The 8,357-nt window shown below is 39.3% G+C and overlaps 1 pseudogene; it reads left to right on the plus strand.

Annotated features, from left to right (window-relative positions):
• The first annotated feature begins 450 nt into the window (after window positions 1-450).
• LOC121411763 lies at window positions 451-7,621 on the plus strand (annotated as a pseudogene).
• The last annotated feature ends 736 nt before the right edge of the window (window positions 7,622-8,357 follow it).

Below are 8,357 nucleotides of genomic sequence, written 5' to 3' on the forward strand. Positions count from 1 at the left end.
ACTAATAGGTTTCTACAGACGTGCCTGACGATTTTCAGTGCGATTGCGCGGTCGATAACCAAGATCGGGGAGGGGTTATTTTTAGGCCCCCTCCCAAGTCTTTTCATTATTCAAAATACTAGTGGCCAAGTCTCTTATAGCATGTTTAGGGTTAAGCAAATGAATGTATTGCCATTTTATGAATAAATTAGGGTAGACAGAGCTGCCACTTGAAAAAATACCGAAATAATGAAATTCATTCACTAATTAAAAAAGAGAATGGTGACCTAGCTATCTGAAAATTATTTGAAGAAAGTGACCTAGCTATCCGAAAATTATTTGTCCTACCGATTAAAATGGTCAATATCAACCAAAATTTTGGTAGGTTCTAACCGTTGAATAAGTTCACTTTTACAATTTTTTGTCGAACACATGTACCCCATAACGTATTCACTATGCTGATCAATCCTTTCAAAGATTTGCTTTTGCAGTACAAAGTTCTTATAGTAGCATCTCATAATCAGCACCCAATCCGTACAACTCGTCTCGAAGCTGTGGGCTTTACCGTGAACCATGAAATGCTCTTAAAAGTTCGTGTAAAATTTAAAATGGAGTGAATCCATAACTGACATAAAATTAATGGTAAAATGACCGCTAGTTTCAGCCATGTTAAGCAAATGAAAAATGCCCCATCCTAGGTCCTATTTGTAGAATTGGATAGGGTTATAGAAAAATGTATGAGCAATGAAAGAAACGTTTTCGAAGTAGCCTAAACACAAATGTTACTGTAAACATGGCAGAATCGAGAATGAAATGAGGTTATACCCCCTTTCTCTCACAGGAAAAGTGGGGACAAGGGAACCTGTGTTGAGGAAGGGGAATTACCCCCGATGGATTGTTATGACTGACGTGGGCCTCTGACACGGGGGACTCTCGGCTTTGATTTTCCACCTGTCAATACACATTTCCCCCTCTTCATTCGCAATAATACAGCGCATCATAGTCGTAATAACGTTGTATCTTCATACAGCTGCAGATAGTATCCACAGTGCTCGCTTGCCAGAGCTGAGCTGCCACCCGCTACATATCAGTACGGCAAAGAATCGCCTCTCGGTTCGAACTAGGAAAAATAATGCTGTGAGATGACATTGCTTGGTCCTTGAAAGACAAGTTGATCCCGCAGATCGAAGGCGGAATGGGGCCCTCAACGTGAAGCAATGAAACTCGGAAAGACGGTTCCGATCTTATATAGATAACGAGTTGTCGAGGATTGTGATCTGTATACGCGCTTCGATTTGTGTTGCGACTTTACAAGTCTTCCATCGTCCAATATTTGGAGTTTAATATTGATCTATCAATAATTGGAATTCTTAGGAACTTGTCTGTGACAGGATTTTTATCTCAAATACTCAATTGCATGGAAGTAATGTAAGTGTGCTCAAATTTCATTTACCGTACAATAAGAGTTCCTGATATTGGGGAACCTGTTGCAATTGCAGCCTCAGCTCAGGCTCTGCGAATTTCAGTTTTATCAAGATTCAAAGGAGGATAATATCAGTTGGTTTTTGTAATTATTGGTAGTGTTTTTCAGGTGTTTGAACATCATGATATGAAGACGAAGAACGTTTGATTGATAAATGCAATATTTCTGTCTGGAGAGAAAAACTGGGAGTATTTAAGGATATATCTTCTAAATATTCTCGCGGCATTCAGAAAACATTATTCAAGTGTATACAAACATGTTTTTAAAAAAGGAAACAGAAATATATCACTAGAAAAAAAAGAGTCGTTAGCAGGGAAACCGGAGGGAAGTTTTTGATCATCGAGATGCCTTGGGTGTTGTATAGGTCGTAGTGTAGGTCGAAGCGTAGGTGGACAACTCTAACTAATATCCGGGTAACTTCTTACTCTGTCAATCGCACACCACCCAAAACCTTCCGATCACAACTTTTGATTCAGACAATACCTACTTTGAATGTAGGCGGTTTGTCGATGAATGACCTCATTGAATGGAGGTGAAACCTTTCGGGCGTCAAGGGATTTAACTTTTCAATCTAATAGTAATAGGCGAACTCAAAGACATTGATTTAAAAAAAAAATCGTGACAAGCTACCACCGATTTTTGTTACGTCTGAGCCTTAGCAGCAGAGCAATCACAAACGTTTCGATTCCTAGGAGCACATGATGAGAAAATGTCCCGGGAAAATGTGAATGATTGTAGAATCATGTTTCCTTCATTATCATTTTGCGAATGGTGTTTATGTTGCAGGTGTGTATGAATTCAAGGTGTTGCAGGGGTGGGCACCACAAACCGCCCCACCTCACACAAGAAACCCTGATGCCTAAAATCTCTCGATTGGAGGATGAGTAATTCTGGTTATCACGGTGGGTGACGCAACGAAAGGTGCCCGAAAATAACACCAGACATTAATCATGTTAATTAGACGGACCAGTGATTGCATCCAATGATATAATGTTTCCTCCTTCGATCCCGGGTTCAGATGAAAGAGTTTTTATCGCTATAAACGACGACGTCTGGAAATAGGTAGTTTTTCGCATCTTAGTGCTCTTATTATGGACGTCGTTAGACTATAAGATAATGATATCATCATGTCTTGATCATTTACTTGCCGTATACCACTACGCTGTAGGAAAGTCGTAGCTGATCATAAATTCTTAATGTCATCTAAAGAAATTTCCTGATGCAACGCTGAAAGCAACTCAGAGTACATGATTAAGAAGTGATTGGTCGACACAACCCAATACTTCGGTAGATTGCAGCCAATGGTTTGGTTAATTTTGACAAAGTGCTTTTTAGTCGGCCACATATTCATAAAAACATTGGTTACTTAGACCAATCCTTTTTAAAGAGTAGCTGTTATAAATCTACTCTATCTATTTTGTAGTAATTAGAGGACAGCTCATAAAGAGTGAAATAAACAACCATGGAGAAGAAAATTATATTGCACTCTTTCCGTAGATTTTGTTTACATATGGGGTTATTATATCTCTAAAATTAGATACATCATACACTCATCAAAGGTGTAAGCAGGAACAATGTGTCCCACCCCATGGCATTCGGAAGTTGCTTATCTGTTGTTGGGTGACGAATGATCTACTCAATCAAATCAGGAAAGAATACGCGTGAACTTCTTGAGTAAATATTTATAGAGCGTTGAAAAAGTCGGAGACGTGTTCTTCCTGTATGATATTTTGGTTGCTGGTAATAAATAACATTTTCGTTGGAAGTCAGTCTTGCAGTCTTTGCAATACAACTTCGAACTTCTTTGTGGTTTCTGCACAAGAGAAACGCATTTGTGATTCCATAAACCTCCACTGGATCATAACTATATAGCTAATTGCTCGTTTCGTATACCTATGCTTTTGGTAAACCTTTACCAAAGTAAAGGTTAACCAAACAGTCTTGGGCGCCAGTCCGTCTTGATTTTTATCTGCTCGTTTTCATTCGGTCATGCCGAGTGTTCTGGTTAAAGCTTAATCTGAATTTTGTCTTTATTGTAAGCATATTTCGATTGTGAAGAATCCTCCTTTCTCTTGTTTCAGTTACCCAAGGTTTAGCTTCGATCCAGTCCATGATACAAAATGCAAATCACCACATGTCCGTAGAATCGCTCAGGGTTCTTCTATAATAACGTGGCCAACTATTTCAGATATTTCATTCCATATTACAATGCAATAATCCTTTCATAGATTATATTTCTTTTAGGTATCAAATTGTTTGCAATAACATTCTTTTTTTTCTCCCTCTCTCTCTCAACAGTGACCAATGCGAAAGATGGAGTGAATCCTGAAACATCTTGGAGACTTATTTTCTGAGACTCTTTGTTTGTCCAGCCCGGTCAGTCATAATTATATTGGATAGCCCGAAATAATGACAAACAAATACACCGATGTACGGAAAACCATTCATATTTCTCGCGATATCGACCAATGAAGTAGGAACGCATCAAATTGAATATGGAGAATATTTCGAGAGTCTGTGTTGGACGATGCTGTGTTATGAACTTGTTAATGGTCGCAATACTGTTCGTCAAAACCACGCCGACATTTTCGGTATGTCCTACGTCATGTAGGTGTTTAGCACGATCCAGAGTAGACTGCAGTGGATCCGCGTTGTGGGACTTTCCCGCAGACATTCCACCAAATACTAAAATTTTAAGCGTAAGCACAAACTTGATTCATGTACTCAATCAGGACCACTTTAGTGATCTCACATATCTGGAGGAATTACATGTCGATAAAAACGTACTCAGCGTGTTGAATGACAACACTTTCTTACTTTTAACCAAGCTTTTAATCCTTGATCTCAGATACAACAGAATAAAAGTCCTTGCAAGAGGGGCCTTCAACGGTCTCATGAAATTAACACATTTGCAATTGGAGGGCAATTGGGTAACTACTGTGGACCAGCTCACCTTTGTATCGCTACCTGCGTTAATACAGCTGGATTTGTACGACAACCGATTAAGAAATCTTCCCCAAGCAGTGTTTCACAATAACAAGAACATGCAGATACTCAATATGGGAATGTGTGACTTGGAACAGATCCCTCCAACTCTCTTGAAAGGCCTCCACAGTCTCGCGTATCTAAACATGAGTGATAACCATCACTTGACAGGTATTGCCAAGGGTGTCTTCAGGGATCTTACAAACATTACGAAGATCACACTGGACGGATGTGGTTTAACAAGTATGCACATCAGCACATTTGCAGGGCTACCAAAGTTACGCACAGTCTACCTCGATGGTAATCAGTTTTCAGAGACCATTAGGTGGGATGTGTTTGCTAACATGCCGCCATCGGTGAGGTACGTGTCGCTGACAAGAAATCACTTCACGGCACTGCATGAATTTTCATTGCATTCCCTCAGTCGTATCCAGCAGGTCAATCTTAGCGGCAACGAATGGCACTGTGACTGTAGCCTCCTGAATGTGAGAATGGCCTTTATGGAGCGACGCCCACACTTCCTGACACAACCCGGTATCACATGTAGTTCCCCTGACCTAGTGGAGGGTCAAGACCTATGGTCCGTACCAGTCAAAACTATCATGAAAAATTGCGTCACGTCTCTGGTTTCGATGGTCCACAAATCTACCGTGGATTTGGGATCTGAAGTTCAGTTTGATTGCCCCATTTCGAGGGTCAATGAAAGTCAGCTTGCATGGTACACACCTACACCGACATACCTTGCCTCTTCTTCGGTAGATTCATCTAACGGAGCTTTTCCATCTGATCGTAGATACCGACTTTTACCCAATGGAACGCTTTTCCTCAACGAAGTCAAGCACAAAGATGCTGGGCTGTACATTTGCTCTGTGAGATATGTTGACGGGTCAAGTTCTTGGAGCGTGGTCGAACTAATCCTTGCAGATGGTGGTGCTGATTCTCATCAGAACCATGCGACAATCTACGTCGCTGTTGTGACAACGTTCGCGATAATGCTGGTTTGTGCAGCAATTGCAGCTGTGATTTACAGACTAAGGCGTAAGAAGGCTCAGTCAGCTCCACTTGTCAGCATTCGTCCAATGATGAGTCAAGGAATCCTTTCTCTTGCTTCAAGGATTTCGAGGAAGTCGCTACCTCCTGAAGACACATACGCTTATGCTTACGCAGAGGTACCGATATCGAACTCATCGAAGTCATCACTGTCTTCCAATGCCTATGCCGTCGGTGCACTGCTTAAGACTAGAGACAGCTTTGGTCCTATGAACGGTGGACCTGGATCCGGTAACAACAACGTGAATGGCGGACTGACTGGGACGTCCGCACAGCGAATAGTAGCGAGGTCGTGTAGAGAGAGATCTGAACCAAAGGTTCCCATTGTTAGAACATCGCGAAGTATCGCGAGGTGTGAAACTTATGGATACGTCTCGCCGAATTTTCCCGCATGGACAGAGACTTGATCAATCATCCATAGGACAAATTCCAGAAAATGGGAGCACGAATAATGTGAACAATGGAAAGCCAACCATGTTTTACGATGTCAATAGACCAGATAGCGCAGGATACCTTGAAATAATTGGTTAAAACTCGGCCATGTACCTGTGTACCAATACTTGATGTACTCTAAGGAAATAGAGCCATAGACATTGTGGCTTGGACGTTATGATTAGTAAAAGCACCAAATACCTGAATACCTCGATGAAAGATTTACTTGTAAATGATCTTCTGATATTAGGGTTGGGTTTAACGTCACTGTGTAAAATGGGATGTGGTGATAAGTGCGACAAAATTATTTATTGGTTATCATTGAATTTGAAACATGTTACTGCAAGATGTACGATGCTAACTCTTTAATAGAAAGAAAGCCTTTCTTCAATCCACCGCTATGAAAGGTTGAAAATTCTGCGAATGATTTGATAATTAATATTTCTGATCAGGAAATTGTTATCAATGATCTGATAGATTCCATCGTACCTCCATTATGTCCATCCCTATGATCCCTTCCACCTCCCCTCTCCCTCCAAAACCATTGTATATTTTTAATGTTTATTCAATATTTTCATTTACTGTCTCCATTTACTGCCAATGTTAAATGGAAGGTAATACATTGATGGTTCCAAGTAAATCCCAACTCTGTATCTTTCTATGGAGTAATTTTGTATTTATTCTTTCTCTACAACGCGTTATTGGCCTATAGGTTTGCGTGTAGGGCACTGAGATGGGCGATGCAATATTTTTTTGTTTTGATATTTCTTTTTCTATTTCGCACTAAGATGTATTATATATCAAAAATAATTTTTCGTTGGCATTCTCGGGAGCAATTAGGGCAGTGAGTGACAACCTCTTTTGTAGGAGAGGAGGCCTCTTGGAAAGCAAATACTGAACAAAATCACCCACTTTTAGGGTAGAATAATTCTTTTGAGATTTTTTGTGCTCAACCTTTTCTGACATTTTTGATCCGCTCTTTATACACGTACCTTCATTCAATGGTGGATCCAGGATTTTGAAATAGATGGGGCGCAAATAGCAAATTGAAAAAAATTGGGGGGCAAATGGGCAATTCTGAAAATATAGAGGGATGTGCGCCCCTTGGGCTCCTGCCTTGATCCACCACGGTTAATTGCTGACAAATTCTTCCTTACCTCTTGGCCCATCATACTAAACTCTATTTTCATTTTTTTATATAAAATTCTTCTAAAATATCGCTGTTGATTTTTTTTCCATTGCCGTAGCTAATTTGGCAATGGAAAACTAGTGGACTTATTCATTTAGACTAACTAACGTCTACAAATTTTCATCATTTGTATGTTGTTCTTTATAATGCCAAACATGTTTTAATGGTAAAATGTTATTTTTATGCACCTATTAATGTACCATTAAACCAATATTTGGCTTTACTCTCAAATTCAGTTAGTAAGAAATGTGTAAATAATAACATGTAAATAGTGATTGTGTAAATGAGGACATTTGACAATGTAATATATTTCTTTGTGGTATTCTTTTGTATCTAAATCATTAGTTATTTCTAAAATTTGAGATATGTGTATTGTAGATTGTATTGATGACTGGAGACTTGTTTACTAGTGTATTTATAGTGCATTGACTGATAATACGTACTCTATAGCGCAAGCGTTCAAAGTGACAAATGAAATTATTAAATGCCAAAATTAACAAACCTATTTCTCCGTTTCCTGTCACTTTCATTTATTCCAGTACCATAAGATGGTAAGCCGGAAAGGTTTATTTGTTCATTTTCCTTTTTCATTAACAGCAAACGTTGAAATATAGGCTTACCATGCTTACAGGAGGTGATAACTTCTCCAATCAACGCCTTTTTGTATGATATTTCTAACGATATTGTCAATTTTTTTATGGGAAATTTGTCGGTTTTACTACAACTGCATTATTCTTTCACATTTCCGGGGGAAGTCCCTTCTCCGAACCACAACGTCCAATGGTTAGTTCAGTTTACGGATAGCTTTAACATTATCGCGAGTAATTTCCATAGGCATGATAGATGCATACACTGTAAAAACTGCGGTGTTAAAACTGACACCAATTGGTGTTAATAGAGGACCACACCCTGAGGTGTTAAAATTACACACTAGAGATTAAACGTAACACCAAAGAGCGTAAATGTAACAACAAAAGGTGTTGTAATAACACCTATAGGTGTAAAATTAACACCACCAATTTAACACCGGTGTAAAATAACTGGTGTGGTCCTCTATGTACACCGGTTAACACCACAGTTTTGCTGTGTACATTGTTATTTACCTATAATATATATGGATACGATATCATGGCATACTAGTATTCGGTTCATCGTCACGATTTGATCACTGAGTACCAACCATCATGCCTTTTGGCCATTATTATAAAGGTTCATCTTTGGGGGCTCTTTTCTTTTCCC

The sequence above is a fragment of the Lytechinus variegatus genome, chromosome 3 (assembly GCF_018143015.1).
Source record: "Lytechinus variegatus isolate NC3 chromosome 3, Lvar_3.0, whole genome shotgun sequence".
Classification (NCBI taxonomy): domain Eukaryota; kingdom Metazoa; phylum Echinodermata; class Echinoidea; order Temnopleuroida; family Toxopneustidae; genus Lytechinus; species Lytechinus variegatus.